The sequence below is a fragment of the Falco naumanni genome, chromosome 12 (genome assembly GCF_017639655.2).
Source record: "Falco naumanni isolate bFalNau1 chromosome 12, bFalNau1.pat, whole genome shotgun sequence".
Lineage (NCBI taxonomy): Eukaryota > Metazoa > Chordata > Aves > Falconiformes > Falconidae > Falco > Falco naumanni.
This window is the reverse complement of record NC_054065.1, coordinates 25,501,117-25,515,662: the sequence shown is the minus strand read 5'-3', so window position 1 is coordinate 25,515,662 and position 14,546 is coordinate 25,501,117. Positions and strand designations below refer to the sequence as shown.

At 41.6% G+C, this 14,546-nt stretch overlaps 1 long non-coding RNA gene across 4 annotated transcripts; it reads right to left on the bottom strand.

Annotated features, from left to right (window-relative positions):
* Positions 1-529: 529 nt before the first annotated feature.
* LOC121096457 lies at positions 530-13,886 on the bottom strand. Of its 4 annotated transcripts, none has more exons than XR_005830513.1 (3): positions 11,395-13,886; positions 11,007-11,071; positions 530-10,726 (listed from the first exon to the last, which is right to left on the bottom strand). It is a non-coding gene; the product is annotated as an uncharacterized LOC121096457 (long non-coding RNA). The 4 variants fall into 4 exon arrangements; XR_005830514.1 differs by lacking the exon at positions 11,395-13,886 and adding an exon at positions 11,204-11,388; XR_005830515.1 differs by lacking the exon at positions 11,395-13,886 and adding an exon at positions 11,204-11,388 and having other exon boundaries at positions 530-9,859.
* Positions 13,887-14,546: the final 660 nt, after the last annotated feature.

The following is a 14,546-nucleotide window of genomic DNA, read 5'->3' as shown; positions in this document are numbered from 1 at the left end:
TGAAGGTGGCTGATTTCTATTACCAGCAGAGAGATCCACCCAGACTTCTTGAAATTCTGGGGGCTTCCAATTCCCTTGGAGAAAGTAATCGAAGCGGCATCCAACATACAAATCAACTGGCTATTATGTCTAGGCTTTTCAAGAAGAATTCAAATGAAGTAAAAGCTTCCAAAACTTAACCTAAGAGTTATTCAGAAGTAATCAAAGATATTAAGGAGCTGAAGAACACGTCAGCATCCTCTGAAGCATTACACGATATCTAACCACCCACCAAAGGGCTGAGTTTATCAGTGACTTCTGCTGAGGATCCCGCTCTGGCACTCGCTTTCTGTTTCTTCTCCTGATGTCAAGCTTCGCAGCCCTTTGTGGTAAGTCATTCTGGATTTCTTATTTTTCCACACTGTCAAATACCCCCGAATACTTATTTGTTCTCAGCCTTCACGCAGTAACTGATGGCTCCACTGTCTACTCTATTATGCAGAATCTCACTCTCTGAGACCAGGTTATTTCCCTTTTCCTATGCAGGGCACCCATCTTTACGGCAAGAACATTTAAAATCTGTTCCTTTTCATCTTTAGATCACAAACTTTACCCCTCTCTTATCAAACTGGTGTTTGGGGTTTTGCTACCCTAATTTATTCCTGTCTCACTGACTTGAATGCTGCAGTTTACTGTGAATAACCACAGTAGAAATAATGAACAGACATCCCAGTCAGAGTTTGGGTCATCAGACTGTGAGATGACAAAAAGATGAGTCCGATGGACCTTGAGTCTGAGTTTGGCAAATGACATAAGGTAGTAAAAACTAGAGAGTAGGTGGAAGCAAAGAAGCGATTGGATTGTGTTGCTAATTTAGAAGCAGTAATTCCAGAATCAACATTTTTGATGTGCAAAGACAAATCTTGATCTTATAGTTAAATCTTATCCAGAGACTGATGAATTAGGAAAGGTCTAAGGGAAATTCTATGGAAGAAGGTACTAAAGTGCTCCAAAGAAAGCTAGGCATGCTAACTTAGAAGCTGCAATCACCACCAGGGTTGAAACGAGAAATTATGACCCTAAACCACATAAAATAAAGAAACCTAGACACAGACCAAGATCGTTCTGTTTGGTCCTGAACAAATACAACCACACACGCACCAAAAACAAACAACAAAAAAACCCCAAACCAACCAAGGGGTGGGTGAGGGGAAGGTGTTTCAAAGTATCTTGCTGCCACATGAGTACACCAACAGGTAAATTACTTTAAAGCCACAAGGTCATGCTTTGGAGAGCATAAAGGCAATAAAAGATGGAGAGAAAACTCTGCCAGCCTGTCCCACTGGTGTCTTAAGCTGTCAACAGGTACACTACAAATACACACAAATCATATGGATACCAGATTTTATATATTGCCTTTAGCTGTCTGAGGGAAAAATGAAATCACAATGAGGCTCCCCATCATGAATGAAGGGTATTGAAGTCGCCTGCATGTGTCCTGGCAGTGCCATATGACATCATAGGATAGCTCAAGATGGATTTCATGTTGATGTAAACCACTGTTTAATTTCAGGAGTATAGGTATCAAACAGCTCTAAGACTTGCTTCATGGATGTTAAAAGAAATGTTTACTTTTTAAAGCAATTACTTAACTTTCCCAATTATCCAGAAAAATGACCTCATTGTAGCATGTAAATGTGCATTGGAGAGTCTGTATGTAAGCTATAAAAAAAATATAGCTTTTAAAAATAGATATGCAACAGGATTGAGATACTTGAGCCCTAGACACATGCAGTATATATGCAGTGAGAGTAAAGGCAGCTTTTGTACTGCTGTTACCACCCAAGCCCCACTGAACATTTACAAAATTTAGAACATCTCCCTAAAGTGTTTATAATGGTATCTACTTTACTTGCAAGTAACCAGCCAGATGGGATGGCAAAGATCAAGCTTTCACATTGTGTGAAAAACAAGTCCTTCCTTCCAACCTCCTTCTACAACCCTTAGGATAGTTCTTACTACCTACTTTGTGCTGGCACTTTGCTCTGCATTACCTTACCAGCATATAGATAAGGCTGTGGGATGGGACCTTATTAGATCAAAAAAATCTGAGCTACTGCATCTCTCAGACTCTAAGCTGATCATAAAGCAACAAACTGGGGCTTTCATTAATTCCATTTACCTCTAAAACATTTTAGGTGGCATCTAGTCATGCCTCCCTGCAGGTTTAGTAGGAAGACGGCAGTTATAATTTTCTCCAGCAAAAAGGTATTTTTGGTGTCTCATACAGGGTTTGAAAGGTTTGACAGAGCTTCTGCATTTACCAACACAAGCACGATTTGGAAATACCTTTCTTGGACAAGAGGCTTGTGATAGAAACCATTATAAAGGTAAGTAAACGCCTGCCTAAAATAAAAGGTGAGGTGCTGTAACGTCAGGAAGTTGGGAGACACTTCCTAAAAATTTTGTCCTTACTTGCCACCTTCCATTCATCTGTGTCCTTCCTTGTAAATCCAGCAGGTTTAATCTGTGCAAATTGGGAAAGAGCAGGCAAAGGCTGGAAGACAGCAGTGCCAGCTACAAATTGCTTCTCATGTTCTTCAGCAGCCTAAAAGCCACGTAGGCACAGGCATGTGCAACACACGTGTGAGAAAAATGGGTTATGTCTCAGCTTACTAAGTATCTGTAGGATTCAGATCAGTCCTGTGGGTATTCATTCTTCCAGGAGACATTGCATGTCTTTTCCCAAATAAAATAATACAGTGGAGACTGTGGGGATAAACTCACTGAAAGGCATGATGCAAACATGAGCTTTCCCTACTGTCACCTTCTAATGCCTCTGTGTAAAATATTAAAAGGAAAAATTATCATCAAAAGAGGTTTGCATCCAAGGTTTCGAGAGCGCTGGTTAATATGCACAGTTGTCCCAATAAATTGTTAAATGTGTTTGCAGTGAATTCGTAAATCACTCTGTGAGGCATTGAAATAACTGGCACTACTGTTTTGGCTCAGTTACCAGTTTTACATCAGGGACTTATTTTCCAGTTTTTTTCCTCTAAGTTGCTGTAATCATGTGCTGCAGTTGAATCTAAACTGAATGGCATGCACAATAAATACGCTCCCTCACTGAGATCATGCAAGCACTATAAAATGTAAAAGAAAACAGTGGAAGGCATTGAAGTGGTTCACACTGTGACCTTTTATAAACCAAGAAGAGAAAAACAGCAGAAAAGCAAAATTTGTCAGATTTATCTGCTCCTTTTGGCTTAATAACAGAGACTATGTTTGCTTGTCTTTTGAGGACATCTATGGTGCAGGAAAAAGCCTACCTGAGCATAAAAGAAATCCCAACTCAGAGCTTTCTTTCATCAACTCACAGATGCAACCCAACTGTGTATTTTTATTTTTTTTTTTAGAATCTTACATCTGAAGTGATGACCCTTATGCAAAAGGAGTCACTGGAGTGAGCAGACACTGACTTGCAAAGCAAGCAACGTGTTTGGAGCAGAAAGACTCATTCTGTACCTCAACAACAACCCCGTCTGTCACAGCCTTGTTATGGCTTGATCTTATGCCATGTAAAACCCACAAATCTTCAGAAAGCAAAATAGCTACAAATGCCAGAAGGGACATTAGCATCTCTCAGTCTCTTCCAAATGTAAACAGCTACAAATCAGAAGCTGATCTTACAAAGTGCCCTTATCAGTGTTTAAAAACAATCAGGATCCTACAACCCCAGGTTATCTGCTTTTGGTTTTGGTTCTTATATTTACAACAAATGCCCTAAGTGAGACAGAGAAAAGCGAGCTGGGCTAACCCAGAGTACAGAAGACCTGGTTTCTGATCCCAAATCTGCCTCCCGGCTTCCTGCAGCAGAAGCTCCACAAGGAGCACCATGGAGCAACAGCTACTGCTGCCTCTGGTTAGCTGGTGATCTGGTCAAGTTAGGCTGTTTTACAGGGCAGGCGATTTTTTTGGTAAGCTCTGAAGTAAAGCTAATGCAAAGTGAGAAGACTTTGATTACCGTACAGGTGATGTATCAGCAAAAGGCCAGTTCTTCACATTTCTTGCCTTCACAATTGCGCTTCAGCTGAAGGAAACAAAAGAAGGCAGTAGTAAGTGTAATCATCTTAGCTTTTCTTAACAACATATAATTTTTGTTTTCCAAAACATCCTATATGACAACTCCGTGCTCACACTTTTTAAAATGCTAAACTATGTACATTAAGTGACTGGGAATGTATAAATCAAAGTGTATATATATCTAATACACACACACACACAGAGTCTCGAAGAATGTGACTTTGGTACTTTTCAATGCATATTAAGAAACATTACAGTCATTCTCTGCTTTGCAATGGAAATATACTCTTTTTAATGGTGCTTTACTTTTGAAAAACAGGAGCTAAAAATCTTAAGGTCTTCTGATTGTAACTGGATTTCTCACTTTCAGACTCTAGACTATTCCTGATTCTATTTTCCAAAAGAGAACTAAACTGCTAAAACTAAACAGCTGGAAACCTATTTTCTCTCAGTTGGTCATATAGATACATACCTTTTTCTCAAATCCTCATTTCTGGTACTTGTTTAGTTGGGTTTTTTCCCTTCTTCCTTATGGATGCTACCTCTGTAAAATGAATTCAGATTCATAGAAAAAAAAATAGTTTGGAAGGGACCTCAGGAGGTCACCTGCTCCAGCCTCCTCAGAGCAGTGCCAGGTTCAAGGTGAGATCAGGGCCAGCTGCAGTTCAAAAACCTCCAAGGAGGGACTTTCCATGGTGCTTACCCACTCTCATGATGAAGGATACATTCCTCACATCTGAACAAAATTTCTCTCATTACAACTTCTGATCATGACCTCTTGTCCCTTTGCCGTTGTGTCTGTCAAAGCCTGATCCCACTGCCTCCAAAAGCTCCCTTTGGAGAGTGGAAGATGACAACTGGATCCTCTCACCCACCCACAGCCTTCTCCAGACCCAGCAAACCCCACTGCCTCAGCAACCCCAAGCACCTCTCATGCTCTTGCTTCCTAACCGCCCTGGTACCTCTCCTCTGGCCTCACTCCAGTTTATCACTGTCTTTACTGGGAGCTCAGTGCTACAGAGAGTTTTTCAGAAAGAGCTACTGGAATTCACCTACAAAATCACCTGGAATAGCTCAGCTCCTCAGCGAAAACAAAAGAACTACCTTTTCCAGCAGCAGATTATTCCATCCATCCAAGAGCTACTGTAACTGCTGGTAAGTGGCAGGTGCAATCTTCAGCCACAGCTGGGTGAGGGTGTTTCTCTCCTAAAGGATTTCAGATCCAGACAGAACGGTTTATGTTTTGGTGATGCTCTGTGCTGAAATCCACTTTTTTTGCTGTAGAGAAGGGAAGAAAATAAGGAAAAGCGGAGTTGCCCAGTTTCTTAGTTGCTCAGTGTCATTCCTATAAACCCTCATAAAGGCACAAATTTTCCAGTTGACTGGGAAAGAACAATTGGGTTTTTCACTACAACAGACTTTGGGCTTTGCTGCTACATCCAGAAAAAAGCAAGTGCAGGAACAGTACGGACATAGATAAAGTGCTCAAGAGGAATGCTAATCCAACCTAAGCTAATCCACTATTTGGAAATGATTCTCAGTCACCCAGGGGATGGAGACATCACTTTTATCTATGACCTTAAGGCTGATTTTCATGCACCTCTCTCCTATATTTCACGTTAGAATCATTCCTATTATGACCAAAAGAAATTTACCTGCTGCCCATGGAGAACTCCAGAAACAGTGAGAACATCCACACGCCAAAGTTACAGCTGCCTGGACAGCCTGGGTAGCTGTCACAGGGCTGGAGGCGAAACTGCCCGGACAAGGCAGCTAACTACAGCCCAGCTAGGAATATATCATAGCCCTCCGCTGTTCGTGCCAGGAACCACCACAGATCCATTGGGATGCAATAACAACAAATAACAAAAAAATTTCATCTTCAAGGAGAGACCCAAAAGAGAAAAGCAAGGGTACGTTATTTGCTTATGCCTTGGTTCCATAATTTGTCCCCCGCCCCGTAGGGACCAAACGAGTGGCATTGCAACTCTTGCCCTAAGGACTGAAGTAGCTAAACAGATCATTTGCACTGAAGTAATTTAGAAAATGGTTATAAATAACCCACATGTTGATCTTTGGCTTCCTGCAGCCTGCGCCAGTATGAGAAATGACTCCAGGAATAATTCCAGAAAAAAGCCCTGTCCACTTGCTGACTTCCATTCTGCCTTTTGTTTTCACATCCACTTTCAGATAAAACTGCTCCTGCTGGAATACCCTAGCATACTGCAGCGCTATGAAAAATCATATTGCTAATCTATTTCTCCTGCCTTGGGAGAGGAGAACAACCTTGACATTCTCTTCTCAGAGCGCCTTTGCATCCACTTCGGCAATGGGTTTGGATGGAATCTGGAAGAACATTTCTATCCTGCAGAACAACATTGTGGGGACCCTTATCATTTCAGGTGTTTTGTTGAGTCCCACAACACTCATTCCAGCCCTATTTGCTGTAGATTTCTTCCATAAATCTGCACTGTAACTTGCTCCAAGCCAGCACTACGTTTCCTAGCACACTCTGCCCCAGTAAACAACACTTTTTGGGTATCTCCACTGGTGAATCTACTGATCGAATGAAACGAACTGCCTAGTCAATAAGAAAAAGTCCAATGACAACATAGGAAGTCAGGAAACACTGGACAGATCCAGCAGAAATTACTGGGGGGAAAATCAAATGCCTCTACGGAAAGTGTTGTAATTTAGTTTTATTCCAGGTCTAAAAGTGGAAAAACTTAAAGCTTCATACTACTTTACAGCGGCGCCGTTCAGGGTCTGCCAATGTTTCCATTATGAACTGCAATTTTCAGGGGTTTATAACTCAGCCATAAAAATTTGCTTGGGATGAAACTAGAAATAAAAGCTCTCCACCCAAAAACTAACTCTCACCCCCCCCCCCCCTTTTTTTTAATAGAGGAGAGTTAAATGTTAAAATGAATTTGCTTATTTTTAAGCTAGATCATTAAAAAAAAAAAGGAAAAGATCATTTTATGTCACTTTTTTTACTATTACAAAATATAGACTAACAGGAGAATCTGGGGTTATAGCAGATGACAAAGCAAATACATGTCAATACCATTACGCTGCAAGAGGGCACTGGTCTTTTTGGTTTGTGTTAAAAATGTGAACATTATTCCTAAGAGACAGGCAGTAGTTATTCTGTGCAACTTTGCAATGGAAAGGTCTCATCCACAATACTCTAGCCAATTCGAGCATCACGCATTAGAAAGGAGTAAACCACAGCAGAACAATAAAACTTACACAGACCTACAAAACATGATATAAGGAAAGACTGAAGAACTTCAGATTTCATCTAGAAGAATATCATGGGTAAGTGGCAAGTGTTTCCCAATATGAGAAAAAAAATAATAAATTGTAAGGAGGATGGTGATCAGATGCTTTCCAGGTTCACTTCATAAAGAGTAAGAAAAAACTAAAGTTTATCTGCAAGAATGAAGTTTTAAGTTACATGCCTGTAAATTCACATGGCAGTGAAGTCATGCAGTGGAATCACCCTCATCTTGACCTGGTCATATTACTTAGCAAATATTTCTCTTGAGGCTGGATAATCATTTTGAAGTTGGTGGTGAAACATAGCACTCAAATACACTTTATTCAAATATAGCATTCAGATATATACCCTGAAGTTGTATGACCAGCTTAAAAAACCCCCACATCATCTTTTTTACTAAAGATCATTTGACGGTAGGTTTTTTTTTTTTTCCTTTGCTTTGTATTTCCAGAGGTTTTAGAGCATATTTCCAGTTTTGCTGCAATTCAGACTAAAACCAAAACACCAATAAGCAAAAATTCTCACATAATCATGAATCTATGTGAGCTAAGGGCTGATGAAATACGTAACAAAATTATGGAATTTGCAACAAAACAACAAGAGGTTTTAGCTCTGCATTTTTTCTATTATGCAGTTGGTTTACTTTCCACATTTTAATTGGGACAGAGAAACTAGACTGAGCAGTTTCTCTTGCTTACAGTATAACTTTTGTTTCACTTTGCTAAACTAATATAATTTCAAGTGTCTTTTAACTAGCAATCTTCTATCATTTACCTAAGGAGTATGCCCTATAAAACCAAGGCACCGGAGCCATCTACACCAATTTGAACAGAATTTGGGAATCAATTTTTTTCGGTCTTTTGGGAAAAAATTAGGAGTATCTTTGGAGTTTATTAGCCAGAAATATTTGCTGGCTTCTAATCCCTTCTGTGGTAGCTTATCACAAAGGCTGGGAGTTTACAGTAATTTCAATACAGTGTAAAAAAGTTGATTTATAATTTAAGATATTCAGCTTTGCAAAGCTTCTGACTGTGTTCTACATTTGGCTGAAGGATCAGCTGACAAAGCATTTTATTTTATGCACATCACATAAATTGTAAATATCGCTGAATCTGTCCCAAAGAGAAGCTTATCTCCAAGCAGTGGCTGGGGAACAGATCATAACCTTCTGCTGCTCTGGAAGGCTTCTGACATTTTCTACTCCCCCTTTGGCCCCTGTAAGTATTACATATTCTCTGAACTGAGGTTATGGCCCCCAGGGTCTTTCCTCTGAAGGTTATTCACCACTACTGCTGTCCTCCCTCACCCTCTCTCAGCCACGTCTCATTGGATTGCATCATGCTTGTACCTCTCTTATCTGCTTCCCAGGTATTGACTGTCAACTTCAAACGTTATCCTGCCTCACCATATTATACATCGGTTTTGATCCATAAAAAAAAAAGAAAAAAGAGAAACGATAAAAACCCTCACAAACAAAAACAGTAGTGCATGTCATTTTTCTTCCTAGAAGGTCAAATCCTCTGGGACCGCGTTTCTCATCCACACAGACTGCCAGGACAGCACCTCACTCCACACACCTCAGGCGGCAACACCAGACCCAAAGGCACTTGAGACCCAGATGTTTTGTCTCTGCATCGGCCCTGTGCAAGCCCAGCTTACTGCTGACCGAGCGGGCGAGACTGTCAGCTGCCCGCAGCCAGCCACCCCAGCAGCACGCTGGCAGGCTCATGGTACTCTGCTGCTGCCTGGACACACCATGCCCTTCTCATCCGGCCATCACCCGACATGCCCCTGCCGGCAGAAGAAACTCTCGAGCACTTGGCTCCTGCCCCTGCTGCAGTTCTGCTCTGAGTCCAAACCATGCTCGCTCCCACCAGGCGGACACGGAGAGCACCGGGCTCCGGTATGAAAACACCTTTGGAAGAGACTAGATATCGCTCCTCACGTAGCCCAAACAGAACACAGGGTGAGCACCTCAAAAATATTTCACAGCAAAGGTGACCAAATCAGCTTCAGTGATCTGTGACAGTAGGGACTACAGGGACAGTTGGGTTTCACCTTCAAACAGTTCAGAAGATGCCACTAGAGATGGCCTGAGGCACCGCCGCAGTTTTCTTGCAGAAACGCAGGCCCAAGTATCAGGTCACGGACAGACTTGGTGCACTCACCTGGTAATAAAAGCACCCAAAGTCCGTGTGTCAGCAAACGTGTGATGCCGGAGCTCGGATTTACACAGCAACGTCACAGAACCGCGCGGATCCCCCCGTTCTCGGTCCTGCTCAGGGTGGTGCCCCGCAGCACACGCCGCCACCGCACACGCTGCTCCATCCCGCGTGGCAGGAGGACAACATCTAAGGCTCGATGCCCCTGGACTGCTTCCTCTCCTCGCTACCCACCTCCCGCCAAGATTTTAACGACATCGACAGCAGATCCTATTAGCTGCGCAGAACTCTTGATTTTTCAGGCTGGCACTTGAAAATGTCTTAGCTGAAGGTGAGATGTGGTCGAGGGAACCTCAAGAGAAATAACAAAATGAAGCAATACTATTATAAGCAGTCCTTGGGTGGGTTACAAGTCAAGCTGCTGATGACTGAGTGAGTTTAATCACCTTTAGAGCCCTGTAACCTCCCTGAAATAGCCCAAAATGTTATGAAATGGAATTTGTATGCAGGACGCAAGGAAAACAGACCTTTAAATTTACCAGACTTACAACTATGATTATGACAATAATGGTGGGTCAGAATGTTCCCATTACATCAGTGGATCTATAATTAGCCCCTAACTTTGTTTTTGAGGGAATAAAAACATCTTTCAGCTTGCCACTTGTTGCTGTATTAATTGCAACCCAAGTGCCCCCCCTCTAGCTGTCAGCATTACACCACCGTTTCACCTACGTTTTCTTGAGGCTTAAAAACCCCCAAAATAAAATAAAAATCATTGCAGTACTGAATTGCCCCTTCGACATCCTCTTCTACTTGATGTACTCTCCAGGAGAAGCAGCTCCTCAGCTGGCACAGGGTCAAACCCCCAGTAACTCCACTCGTGTCAGGGCCTTGGCTGATGTATATTGGCACGGTTCGACGGGTCCCAAAGGAGCTACACCAATTTACAGAAGGAACTGGCACAGACAACTCCGCTCTACTCCGTATAGCATTAACAGGTCCTCCTAATTATTTATTGAAAGAATGTTTTATTTTCCTGCTGCTCTCTAAAGCCAAGTCCCTCCAAGGTGGTCTCCATCCAGCGCCTGGAGCTGCATGTGAAGCTGTTTCTGGATGCCTGCAAGTCCTGCGTGCCACCGTCAGGTAACCTTACAGGTCTGGCCAGCCAGCCACCAGCTGAACGCATGCAGAGCTCTGAACATGACGTTTGGGCACAAATCTGGGAACACAATTTGCGCCATTTAATTGTCTCAGTAAGCCAAAACACAATTTTGACTACAAGAGACATCAGCGCACGCAGATGTTATACATGTAAATCATTATGCACTCACTTGTGGTTACAGCACTGGAGGGAATTTGAGAAAATAAAATGAGGCCCATCCTTCTTAGCACCACTTCAGCATTTGATTAAGTACAAAGGAAAGGTTTTAAAGAAATTGCCAGTGAGTTACATTTAAATGGCGTGAGGTAATTACAGTACAATAATTTTTAAAGCCCACCTTAATGCACTGACTGCTGTGGAGGAACACTGACTTCAGACTTTCTGACACTTGTGTATGCTTCACTGCAAGAAGGGAATGACACCGATTTCAAATACCAGTACAGACAGCAATCAATGTAAGCATGCACAGAAGTGTTTGGTAGACCAGGATCCACGCTACTACTTCTGCTGCATCCTATCATGTTAGCACATTACAGTTCTGTGGTTAAACACGAGACAGCTGCAGTAGCTTTCTGAATACTGCCTCCTGTCATAGAGCACAGACTGTCACAACTAAGGAAAAAAAAAAGAAGGCAGTGTTTTCTGAAAAAATATTTTTTCCATAAATATATATTCCTATAGTAATAATTTTAATACCGTAAAAAGGTAAGGACAAAAAGATTTACCTGTATTTCCCTGTCTTCCATTTATCTCCCCTTTTACTGATTTCCCCTGGTAAAAAGGGAAGAAGTAGAAGAGAAATGGAGACAAAAATCCTCAAAGGAACGAAGAACCTTTATGGCATTTGAAGATAAAACAAAACTCTTTTCCAGGCTGAAAGGAAGGAGGGGGGGAGGGGGGTGGGTGGAGAAGAAAAGCTTTAGTCAAGCAGAATTTTTTTGAAAAATAACTAACAAAACAGAAATTCTTGCACTGTATTCCCCTCCCTCACCAATACTATTTGTTGCATTTCAAAACCTCATACAATAAGGGCAGCCAGCCTGCAAATCTGGAAGGGAATTCAGCACATGTTATTGGTGGATGATTTCAACATAGCCACAAGGGGAATGCATTTAAAGATCCATATGTTTAGTTGGCACCAAATCAAGTTCCATTAAATAACACTGTATTCAGCTACACAACAAATTTACTTACCATACATTTCACATGAGAACTAATTTGTTTGATAGGAATATTGCTGATGTTTATATTGGTTTACTGTAATGAAAACAGTATTTTCCAAACTATGAACAAATGCATACCAGTAGTTTTACAGTGGCTTATCCAAAGTACTGGTAGTGCTTCAAGAAGGGAATTTATACAATATGTATGTTTCTCAGCGCTGCTCGCGCCAAACATAGTAGGGAGGTTCCGCTATGAAGACGGAACTTGCCTGTAACACCGGGAGGGCAGACTGAAGCCTCTGCATGGGCCATGGGGAGAGCTGCTGAGGCCGGCTGGGCTACAGGTAATTCCAGGCTTGGTGTGTCCAAATATACCTTCAGGAAAACCGGGCATGTATGTCCAGGGCTGTTGGAGTGGAGCATGACACGAGGCTCTCCTTTCTCATGACACTCTACAGAAATTATGAAGGCAATCAGTTACCCGCTGTTTTAGCTGAACGTCAAACCCCTGATTTTTAATATGAAACCAAGGGTCTTTATATAAAATGTGAAATTCACATACCATTGCCTATCTGGTCAACAAGGCTGCCAAATATTTTCACATACAGAAAAACACTGGTGACTGAGTTGTGCTATAAAAACAATAGAACATCTTGAGGATTTCAGTTAGTAATTCCATGCGGTCTGGCATTAATCAATTGGACATCTTCAGAAAAAATATATTTCCTTAGTGGGGAAAAAAACACTTCTTCCAAGAAAGTCACCTCCAGTGTTTCACATGTTTATATTTTTGCTTAGAGAAGCATCGGGGTTTTTTTAAAAAAAATACACATCTGAGAAGGAGCCAAGGATGATTTAATGATGCACTTACTGAAACCTCTGCAAATCATCTTTTCTGTCAGCTTTCGATATACAAAATCTGCCTTGGCACTTGCAATCTTAATATCCATTCCTTTCTTTTCACCAGGACAGTTCAGACTTCTGGTTATGAGTCACGCTAAATTATAGATACAAACGGAAGCATGGGCCACGTTCTTCCCCAAAAATATGTCAACATATTATTAAAAATACCGGCAGTACCATCCTTCATTTTTGATCCAGTTCATTACCAAGGAAATTATTTTAAATTAGCACATGCACTTCACATCACCTTTGTACATGCTGCAGGTGTCCACAGCACAAAAATCTCTTCCTGTAAGGAAAAATCTGCATGGTTCTAAGTGTAAATCTGATGTGACGTGCCATGGGATCAAACAGGCTGATTACTCGACAGGAGAGGGAACCTGCTTCTAAAACAAGCTTCCTCTCCCTTCCCAAAAAAGCGGGGAAGGCAAGGTGGCAGTCAGACAGGCACCTCCAAGTCCTCACTGGAAAATACTCTGCCATATATCAAAGAAAGGGTTCATCCCATTTCCAAATCCTGAGCTCCTCATTAGGCATTTATTTGTCAGATTGAGACTGCAACTTGTTCAGTGGAAACAGTGAAAAACATTCATTTGTCTGTACGGTACAGGATCAAGGCTTAAGTCAAGATGTGTCTATGGATAAACCTGATCTAAATTATTGCATATTTGGAAAAAAAATCCTGTTGATGGCAATGCAATTGGTCTTGTCCAAAAAGTCATCCATCACCCATTGGATGCAGTGCAAAGAGAATGAAGGGAAGCTCCATTTTCTTTTTAAGTATAAAAGAAGTTTGCTGCCAGAATGATGTATCACATTAACCTGCTAATTATCCGAACTTACACTTCATAAACAAGTAAACCCAGAAGAGAGACCTTCCTCAGACATAAGCTACCTTAACTGGGCTAGAGATTAGCAGTTAAAAATCACAGCCATGGAAGGGAACGATGGTTGAGCATTCAACCATTCTTATTACTCTGGAAGTATTAAATCACTGCCTTTGCATTTTTGGCATACTCCTGTGTAAGGTTCATAATTATTTTGGCTGTCCCCCACAAAACCTTGGCTGCACTAAAAACTTCACCCCAAACCCTCCAAACTCAAACAAAACTGGTCAAAACTAGAAAAAAGAAAGGCAGAAAAAGGGTCAAACCCAGAAAAAAATAGTGAAACCTGGACAAACACCCAGAAAAAAAACAAACAGGAAAAAACTGGGAACAAACCCTGGGAAAAAATCCTGGGAGAAGGAAAAAAGAAAAAAGGAAAAAGGAAAAAAAAAGCAAAACCCCAAGAAGCAGAGCCCTGAGTTTGCTCCTCCTAAAACTACATGGCATCTATCTCGTTAACATCTTGTTACGATACATAAACACCCCTAAAGGTGTCAAGAGTGAAAGATTAGGGATGAATGAAAAAACAGTTGCATTCTTTTCCACTCTCTTCATCTAAATGTAGATACAACTGATAAGACATACCGGTTCAGGGCTCTGGATGCACCTGCACCTGCTACTGTGACTGTCCCACCAACATGTAACCCAGCAGTGAAAAGGGAACTCTTTGTGATCCTTATAGATTCTACAAAGTACTTCAAATGCCGCCTGGCAATCAACAGGCCGGTCCCGGAGCTGTAGTGCCACTAAGCGCTGTCGAGATGCCCTTTCAGCAAACGAATCCCTGCCCTGTGCTCTGGTATCAACTTAAAAATGATTTTTTTTTTTTTTTAAGCGTAGTGAAAAGGGGCCAAGTTGAAACAGGCCAGCCAGTCAAAAACCTATCTGGATTACTTCTTGCTGTCAAGCAGCTGGGCTAATTTT